At 46.3% G+C, this 10008-nt stretch overlaps 1 pseudogene; it reads right to left on the bottom strand.

Annotated features, from left to right (window-relative positions):
* Positions 1 to 7247: 7247 nt before the first annotated feature.
* LOC128343982 (elongation factor 1-alpha 1-like) lies at positions 7248 to 9286 on the bottom strand (annotated as a pseudogene).
* Positions 9287 to 10008: the final 722 nt, after the last annotated feature.

Genomic DNA, 10008 nt, shown 5'->3' with positions numbered 1-10008 from the left:
GGGACTGTATTGCCACGCATGTAGCACTGCTGGAAGATTTCTTTTTTCAATTTAAAGCTGCTGGGGAGGAATTTACAGAGAGTCAGAAGCTGGAAGCTCTGTTCCTCAGCATGCCCCCCAGCTATAGCAGTATAATCAGCCAATTGGAAACCCACACTGCTCTAAGCTTTGAGAGAGCAGTGGAAATGTTATCTTCTGAAGCAAACAGAAGAAAAGTTTTGAATTCTTGATGTGAAGATGAATTGGCAAATAACTTTGCTCTTAAAGCAACAACTGGTTGCTTTAAGAGGAAACCCAAGGTGGGGAGGAAATGCTGCAAGAGGAAACTGCATGGGCCCCTCACATTTGCATACCAAAAGGTCTGGCTTCGTTGCCAAGGAAACTCAGTCCAGAGAGAGAGGTCACATGACTGCCAGCAGGGCGACTGCTCCTGGAATGAGGCCAACTGGGACTAATGCCTTTAGATGTTTTCTGTGTAACCAATTTGGCCACAAGGTGGTGAACTGTCCCAAGAATCAGACGAAGAAAGCTGACTTTACAGAAAGGTATTCAAATAAGAATTTCAATGTTTGCCTGTTGCAAAGCGATGAAAAGTTCATTTTAGATAGTGGTTCTTCGGTCCATATCTCAAATAATTTGGATTTCTATACTGAACTGTTTGATATTCCTGAAGAGACTGTTCATTTGGGCAATAATACTACAATTAAAGCAAAGAAGAAAGGTGAAGGAATTTTGTATTGCAAGTTATTGGATGGATCAGTTAAACCATTTTTTGTGAGAGATGTTTTGTATATCCCTGACTTCTCAAGCTCCTTGCTTTCAATATCCAATCTAGAGAAACAAGGCTGTGAACTGTATATTAAAAATGGACAATGTGTTGTTACCCAGAATGGAGACGTTTGCCTTGTAGGTTCTAAATGCAAAGGCCTATACAGTGTGCAGGAGCAACCTGTATCAAAGACAGACAGAGAGAGATCAGCCTGGTCCAAACCTGAGGCATACCAGCCTAATGAAGTGAACTTTGCTAAGTCATGCCCGCATGAAAACGGCTTGCAACTGTGGCATAGATGCCTAGGACACAGGAGCTATCAGTCAATCCAGAACATGAAGGAAAAGGGATTAGCTAATGGCATTGATTTTGTACCATGTGACATTGTAACTAACTGTGTTTGTTGTCTTGAGTCCAAAGCAGTTAACAAGCCATTTCCTAAGCACAGTGAAAGGAAGACCAGAAGACCCCTGGAGCTAATCCACAGCGATATATCTGGACCACTACCAGCAACCATAGGTAATTTCACATTTTTTCTCACATTTGTAGACCATTTCTCATGATACACACCTGCTAAAGGAGAAATCACAGATGCTCGAGAAACTCCAGGACTACGTGGCCATGGCAAGCAACAAATTTGGGTGGAAGCCAAAGATCCTACGCACAGACAATGGAGGAAGATATATGCCCAGCGCCACACAGCAGTTCCTGAGAGAACATGGAATCGTGCATCAAACCAAGGTAGCTTCCAACCCATCGCAGAATGAAATGTCAGAAAATAGAAGCCTCCTGGACATGGTAAGATGCATGCTTGCTGATGCACACCTCCCACAGAAACTCTGGGGAGAAGGCATCATGACTGCTACATACATACAAAACAGAATGCACACAAAGCCTAACTAAATTCCGCAGTGTTGTGTCTCTGTGCACTCTGCTATAATGAAAAAGGGTTTATCCTACCAGAGAGAATTCCCAACAGGAACTTGGGAGACGATGTTGAGCTGCCGGTTCTGGATGGGGTCACGCTCCCCCTGAAGGAACAGGTACACAGTCTGGGGGTTCTTCTGGATCCAAACCTCTCTCTGATGTCCCAGGTTCAGGTGGTAGCCAGAGATGCTTTTTATCAGTTTTGGCTGATACGCCAGCTGCATCCGCTTCTTGAGATGAAGGACCTCAAAATGGTGGTACATATTGTTGGAAGTGAAGGACTCTGCACTGTCTCATGTCTCAATGACAGAGTGGGACAGACTAGTGAGTCAGAGGGCTAGAAGGGTCAAGACATTGGTCTCTACTGCTCTGACATTATCTCTTTGATTGATTGCTACTCTCAAGGATTTCCTTCCTTCTTGCCTGCCTTGCCACTTCCTCCCTCTTCTTTTCCCTTTCTTCTCCCTTGCAACACATATGCTCCTCTCTCCCTGCACCATGTGCATCCATCCAGCTAGCTAGCTAGATTAGAGATCTTATCTCTCCACTTTACATCTAGAATAGAGTTCACTAATAAAGACTCCTTATATTGATTTGAAACTATGAACCGGCTCCATTTTTCTTTCACTCTCAGCATACACGCATGCCTAGGCAGACTCCACTGTGTTGTGCCTCTGTGCACTCTGCTGTAATAGAAGGGTATTTCTTACCAGAGAGAATTCCCAACACATATGCTGGTAACCACTAGGCTAGTTTAGTGCAATGTGGGGCTGCCTTTGCATGTAGTCTGGAAACTGCAGTTGGTTCAGAATGTGGCAGTCAGGTTGGTCCCTGGGTCATCTAGGAGAGACCATATTACGCCTGTGTTGAAAGAACTATACTCTCTGCTGATCCAGTTCTGGGCAAAATACAAGGTGCTGTTTATTATTATTATTATCTTCACCATGAGCCCCACCACTTGTTAAGATCATCTGGAGAGTTTAGTCTCCAGTTGCCTCCAATGAGTTTGGCAGGTGGCCTTCTGGACTGGCCTTTTCCGCTGCTGCCCCTGGACTCTGGAATCCTCTCCCTGTTGAAATAAGAGCCTCCCCATCTCTGGCAACTTTTTAAAAGGCACTGAAGATACTTTTATTCACCCAGGCTTTTAATTAGACTTATGGTTTTAAGATTTTAATGTTGGTTCTGAATGATTTTAATGTTAATGATTTTAATGTTTAAATGATGTTAATTGTTTAATTTAATTTTGTAAATTGATTTTAATTCTTTTTGTTTTTGATGTAAACCGCCCTGAGCCATTTTTGGAAGGGCAGTATATCAATCGATCAATCAAATAAATAAATAAATGTAGTGGTGGTGGAGGAGGCAGTGAGAAGTTAGCAGTTAGCTAACTTTACTCAATTAGCAGTTAGCTAACTAATTTTACTAAATTAGCAGCTACTCCTACTAACTGAGTAGAAAGGCAGCTTTTAAAGTGGTGAATCCCTTCTTCTTCTTCTTCTTTTATCATGGAGAGAACAATTAGCCCATTCCAACCCCAGCACAACATTTCTTCAAAGGCTGATGCTAGTGTTACCTTGCATTTCTTTTTAGATTGTGATCCGTTTGAGGACAGGGGAACATCGTAGCCTTCATGGGATAAGGGGAGAAGTACATGTGTGGATTGCCAGCTGGTTGAAGGAAAGGAAACAGAGAGTAGGTATAAATTGAGAGTTTTCACAATGGAGGGAAGTAAGAAGTGGGGTCCCGCAGGGATCTGTACTGGGAACGGTGCTTTTTAATTTATTCATACATAGTTCAGTGCTGGCAAGTTTAAAGTGATGCACATTGAGACGAAAACCCCTAACTTCAAGTATATGCTAATGGGATCTGAGCTGTTAGTGACTGACCAGGAGAGGGATCTTGTGGTCATGGTCATTGAAAATGTCGACTCAATGTGCGACAGCTGTGAAAAAGGCTAATTCCGTGCTAGGGATCATTAGGAAAGGGGTTGGAAATAAAACTGCTAATATTATAATGCTCTTATACAAAACTATGGTGCGGCCACACCTGGAGTACTGCATACCATTCTGATCACCACATCTTTAAAAAAGGACATTGTAGAACTGGAAAAGGTGCAGAAGAGGGCAACCAAGATGATCAGGGGCCTAGTGCACCTTTCTTATGAGGCAAGGCTACAACACCTGGGACTATTTAGTTTAGAAAAAAGACCACTGCAGGGAGACATGATAGAGGTCTATAAAATCATGCATGGTATGGAGAAAGTGAATAAAAATTCTTCTCCCCCTCACATAACACTAGAACAAGGGGTCATCCCATGAAATTGATTGCCAGGAAATTTAGGACCAAAAAACGGAAGTACTTTTTCACACAATGCATCATCAACTTGTGGAATTCTCTGCCACAAGATGTGGTGACATCCTCCAACAACCTGGATGGCTTTAAGAGGGGTTTGGATAACTTCATGGAGGAGAGGTCTATCAATGGCTACTTGTCGGAGCGCTATAGGCAGTGGCAGCCCGTGAACGTGCCTTGGAAGGGCGGTGGGAGGCAGCTTTAAGAGTAAAGTAACTTGGGACAAACCTCTGCTGCGGTAGCACCTGAATGCTATTCGGAGCCACAGTGTGTTGTCCAGCAGCCCCTACAGTGGGGAAACACTTCTGCCACTCACCTGGCTTCCACGGAGCTGAGCCCCCACCAGCAGCCAGGTGAGTGGTGGAGGTGCTTCCCCGCTGTAGGGGCTGCTGGGTGGCACGTTGTGACTCCGAATAGCTTTCAGGTGCTGTGGAGGTGGAAGTGAGTCCCAAATTACTTTACTCTTAAAGCTGCCTCCTGCCCCCCCCCCCGGAGGTGTGTCCATGGGCCGCCACTGGCTATAGGCCACCTCTAGCTTCAACGGCAGGATGCCTCTGAGTACCAGTTCCAATACTGGCCCTCAACTCCTGCCTGTAGACTTCCAGCGGCATCTGGTGGGCCACTGTGTGAAACAGGATGCTGGACTAGATGGGCCTTGCACCTGATCGAGCTGGGCTGTTCTTATGTTCTTATGTTTATCTTATTATTTATTTTTCTTTGAAAACCACTGTGAAACTTTCTCTTGAAAAGCTGAGAACAGCAAGCAAGTGGGAGACCATGCATGCACCACTGTTCCAGCATGCAAAGAGGCTGGCTGCCCTGCCTTGATCCAATAGGTGGATTTCCTGGTCTGGTGGGAAGAGCAGGCTGGGTGTCTCATGGGGGAAGAGGCCAGATGACTGTGTCAAACTTAACCAGCACCCCAACGCCCTGCTGCAAGGCCCTGCCTGTGAGGGACTCACACATAAATGCAGGCAGGTCTGCACCCTATGTCCTGCTACTACACGGTATGTTTTTGAATGCTCTGAGGGATTTCTTTCCAGAATGACAGGGTGTCCCAAGGAACACAACAGAGAAGAACCTCTAAGAACACACCCATCTCTTCAGTACACTCTTAGCAGCTCCTGCCTGCCTATCCCTTTCTCGATCTTTTTGTAAGGTTACTGGTCTGCAAACTGGAGCGCTTCAGGCTGCCACGTTTAGCCTTTGCTTGTAAGCAGCAGTTTTGAGAAAGCAACAAAAAAAACCCAGAGACACCCCCCCCGACACCCCCAATTTTCTGCATGAAAGCAAGTCCACATCCCTGTCCAGCCTCCCCATTTAACCCTGCTCACCTCCCACCGAAAAAGCTTTGGTCACTGGAAACTCCCTGTGGGCCATCTGGAAACCACACGGATCCATAAGCCTCCTGGAGAAGACCATTCTAATGAGCCCAGCACCCCTTCAGAGGGTAGATGGAGCGTCAAAATAAACCCCACCAGATGATGATCTGACCATAACAAAGGGAGTTATCTCAAACTCCCTACCTCCAGACCATTTATTCCCTGGTCAGCAGAAACCCAATAGAGAGTATGTCCTGCTATGTGGGTAGGGCCTGATACTAACTGCAATAGGCCAATGGTTGCCATGGAGGCCATGAAATCCTGAGCTGTTCCTACAAGCCGTTTCTACACTAAAGTCCCCCATGACAATAAGCTTGGGAGAATTAAAAGACACCTCAGAGGTCACCCCCACCAGCTCAAGTGAAGTGAAGTGGTGTGGTCGGTACACGAACAGAATCCACAGCCCATCTTGGAGGGCCACCCTCAAGGACAAATACTCAAAATTCTGGGATTGCCTAATCAGGCACCTGGAAAGGGGAAAGATGTCACAATAGATGACCACAACACCCCCTCCACAACCCTCAAGGTGGGGCTGCTACAAGATCAGAAAACCTGGAAGACAAAGCTGAAAGAGACCCCTTCCCACTCATCCAACCAGGTCAGCATGCTCATCCACAATCAATTCATAGATGAGAGATGTTTTAGCATTTACTGACTTAGCATACAGCAGCTGCTCCCTAATCCTACAGGGAGTTTCCCCTGAGCTCCCTGGTAGGGCTGTGCGTGGCTCGGAGTCCCCCCCGGTCCGGCAGGGGGGGACTGTGACTTTAAGCGGGGGGTGGTGGTGGTGGTGGTGGTGGTAATACTTACCCCCGTCCGGCGTGCTTCCCCCTCCGGTGCTGTTCCTTTAAAAAATCTTCTTGGGGCGGCAGAGCTCCTCTCTGCTGCCCCTGCCCCCGCTGTCATTTGAAAAGCTTTAACAGAGACGAGCGCTAGTGGTACGTATGCGCCCTGCACGGCGCGCGTGCTCGTCTCTGACGCTGCAGCGTGCACGCCGCATACATCGGCGCGCACGCTGCAGCGTTAGAGACAAGCGCGCACGCCGCGCAGGGCACATACGTGCCGCTAGCGCTCGTCTCTGTTAAAGCTTTTCAAACGACGGCGGGGGCAGGGGCGGCAGAGGGTTGCTCTGCCGCCCCAAGAAGATTTTAAAAAGGAACAGCGCCGGAGGGGGAAGTGCGGCGGGGAGGGAAGTACTACCACCCCCCCGCTTAAAGTCACAGTCCCCCGCCCAGCCAGACCTCCGGACCTCCGGACCAGTCTGGTCTATCATGCCGGACCAAAACCATGCACACTCCTACTCCCTGGGGCTGCAGAGCTGGAAGAAGAGCTGGGAAAAGGAACAGGCCTCAGTTGCCTGTTTCGCTCGTAATGGCCTGCCCACCTCCCACCACCATATCTCCCTCTACACGCTACCCATGGAATAATCTCCCCCAGACAATCCCCACTCTTCTGCTCTTCCAGACACATCTCCCCACCCCAACCTCCCCCAGATCCTCTGTTTCAATAATACCAGGCCCACAAGTTCATCAGTCATACAGCTCTATGTCGCTGACTCCTTGACAAAAGCAAGGGATGCTCCATTTGTTTCTCTCTGCTTCTGAGGCCCCAGTCTACTACTACTACTACTACTACTACTACTACTACTACTACTATTCATATACTGTTTTGTTTTGTTTTTTAAAAAAATTGAACGTAGGTCAATCCTCTCCCCCAGCTTGCTTATCTGGAGGATTCTGAAGTTGCTACTTTCACATTGGATCCTGAAAGCTGTTCTGCAGCGTTTCATGTTGGTTGCCTTTAAAAGCTGGTAGCTTTTACTTCTTTCTGGCTTTCACAGCTGACTTGGTCACTGTGGCAGCCACACTTTCTTGTCAATGGCCTTGATCACTCCCACAGCCACCATCTGCTTCATGACACAGACAGCAAAGTGACCAAGTGGAAGATAGGCCAAGAAGCTCTCCACACACATGGATCATCTGGAAAATGGCAGCATCTCCAGACCTCAGTTCTTTGGAATTGTTTTCCAGCTTCCTTGCCAGACCAATGGTCAATGTTATCCCTCAGCTCAGCAAACTTGCAAGAGATGTGGGCTGTGTGCCAGTCCAGCACTGGGGCATAGCCAGCTTGGATTTTCCCAGGATGGTTTAGGACAATAACCTTGGCAGTGAAGGTGCTGGCTTATATTGGATGGTCATTCTTGCTGTCCCCAGTGGATGTCTTTCATGGACAAGTTCCAGAGGCGTATCTAGGGAAAATAGCACCTAGGGCAAGCACTGAAATTGCTCCCCCTGTCCAAGCATCTGACACGCATCTTCCAGATAACGTTACCATAGTATCAGCTCAAAAATACTGTACAAGTCAAGCTCATTAATTTTTTAATATTTCAAAAACTATTTAGCAGTGGACATAGCCAGACCAAAAAATGCTGGAAAAATACAAATTTCAGTATGCTGGGGCTCATGAAATACCCAAATACTATGTGGAGGTGTACATGAAAAACTAAACAGAAGTGCCTGTCTAATTTTCTACTATGCATTGTAGCATCACTATTACATAAGTTTTAAAAATAAATCGAGAATTTGACTTTTCCCAGATACTCTGAAAATAATTAAAGGATATGCAGAGTGAACTGTGTCACTGCTTGGAATATATTCTAGTATTTCAGAAAGACAGTTAAAATGAGAGAAAGAGCGCAAGAAACTTCCAGTAGCCTTAATACTTAATACTAATACTCACACTGATTCAAAGACAAACTCACCATTAATAGCCATATTATTAAGACATCACATTTTACTCACTTATCACAAGAAGCAAAGTAAGAGCAAATGAATACAATCCTAGCTCATAAGCTTCAGCTCAGTATTCACAAGCCCTGATTCTCTGTGCATAGTGCCAAACTGAATATGTGTACAGTGACTTATATTATATTAAATTAATTTTTTTTTACCTGTAGCCCCTTTGGGGTGCTTCCTAAAGGCTAGGGGGGGTCTGCAAAGGTTCCCCCTCCCCCCGCTGGCCTCTTAATTCACCGCCACAGCCCGTCCCAGGCTGATTTTAGGGCCTGTTTGCGCCCGCAAAGATCAGCGTGGTGGCCATTTTGGAGGCTGCCATGCATGATCAAATGGCCTCAGTGAGGCCTGGCAAGGCCTAGGACCTCACAGGAACCATTTGAGCATGTGCGGTGGCTATATATATATATATATGGCTGCCAAAAACAAAGTGGCCACCACACATGCTCAAATGGCCTCTGTGAGGTCTGGCATGGCCTAGGGCCCCACAGAGGCCATTTGAGCATGCATGGTGGCCATTTTGGTTTCGGTGGCCATTAAAAAAAATTTCATTTTAAAAAATGGCGCCCCCCCTTCAAGTGGCGCCCGGGGCACGTGCCCTGCCTCCACTAGCCTAGATACACTCTTGACAAGTTCTTCACATCGTTTTTCACATTGAAGCCAACATTGTCACCAGGCAATGCTTCTGCCAGAGCCTTGTGGTGCATTTCCACTGACTTCACTTCTGTGGTGACTTTGCTGGGAGTAAAGGTGACCACCATGCCAGCCTTTGTGAACCCCATTTCTACTCTGCCCTCTGGGACAGTGCCAATGCCACCAATTTTGTAGTCACCCTACAGTAGAAGCAGGTGGAGAGGTTTGCCTGGGCTGTAGCCAATCTTCTTGATGTAGATGCTCACTTCCTCATAGCACTTGCTGCTGTAGGGGGGCTCTGTGGAGTCCATCCTGTTCACCCCAATAATGAGCTGCTTCACCCTCAGGGTGTAGGCCAGCAGGGCATGTTCGCGAGTCTGCCCATTCTTGGAGATGCCCACTTGTCCAAGTTCAAAAGCTCCCAAAGCCATTTGCCTCACAACTGGGAGTTGAAAGTTTGAAAGCCCATGTGTTCTCACCAAGTGGCTTGCGCCCCTGGTGCAGCCTGTTCTTATATAGCAGCCAATCACCTGGAGGGAGTGGAGCAGAGACAGACAAACAAAGTCAGGACCCCGCCCAGCAGAACTCTCTTCCCCCAGTCCCTGGCACATATTGCAAAAGTGTAGGTCCCCCCCCGCCACACACACACACACACAGAGTTCAGTAATTTCTTAACCAAGTGTTTGTCTATGTTTTATCCCAGATCTCTTAGTTCCACAACAGGACAACACTGGCATCCATTGTGAAAAAAATATGGTAGGTAATTGGTAAATCTGAAGAAGGCACTGCAAGTATATTGATGCAGTTAATGTATTTTTTCCTGTGCTGATGGCTTTAGTATAAAAATATTAACATGGGTGAAAAAAGGCTAATGAGCATCATGCATAATGAGCTGCTTGAAATGTGGCAGGTAATTATTAGACTTTGGAATAAAATAAAAACATGGAAACAATGGAAACAAAAATAACCATTTAAATCACTTAGTTTGAAAAGACCTCCCTCCCCATCCCCCCCTCTATATATGAGAAGAGTAAAAGGTTGTAATATACTATGGAATATCTTGAATTAAGATCTCCAATGCTATTCTCAATGGCAATATTCAATTTAAAATTAACTTTTAGGAATTTAGAATAATACAAGAGGTACACTGACT

The sequence above is a fragment of the Hemicordylus capensis genome, chromosome 2, assembly GCF_027244095.1.
Source record: "Hemicordylus capensis ecotype Gifberg chromosome 2, rHemCap1.1.pri, whole genome shotgun sequence".
NCBI classification, from domain to species: Eukaryota; Metazoa; Chordata; class Lepidosauria; order Squamata; family Cordylidae; genus Hemicordylus; species Hemicordylus capensis.
The sequence above is the reverse complement of the archived record's forward strand: the minus strand, read 5'-3'. Positions and strand labels throughout refer to the sequence as shown.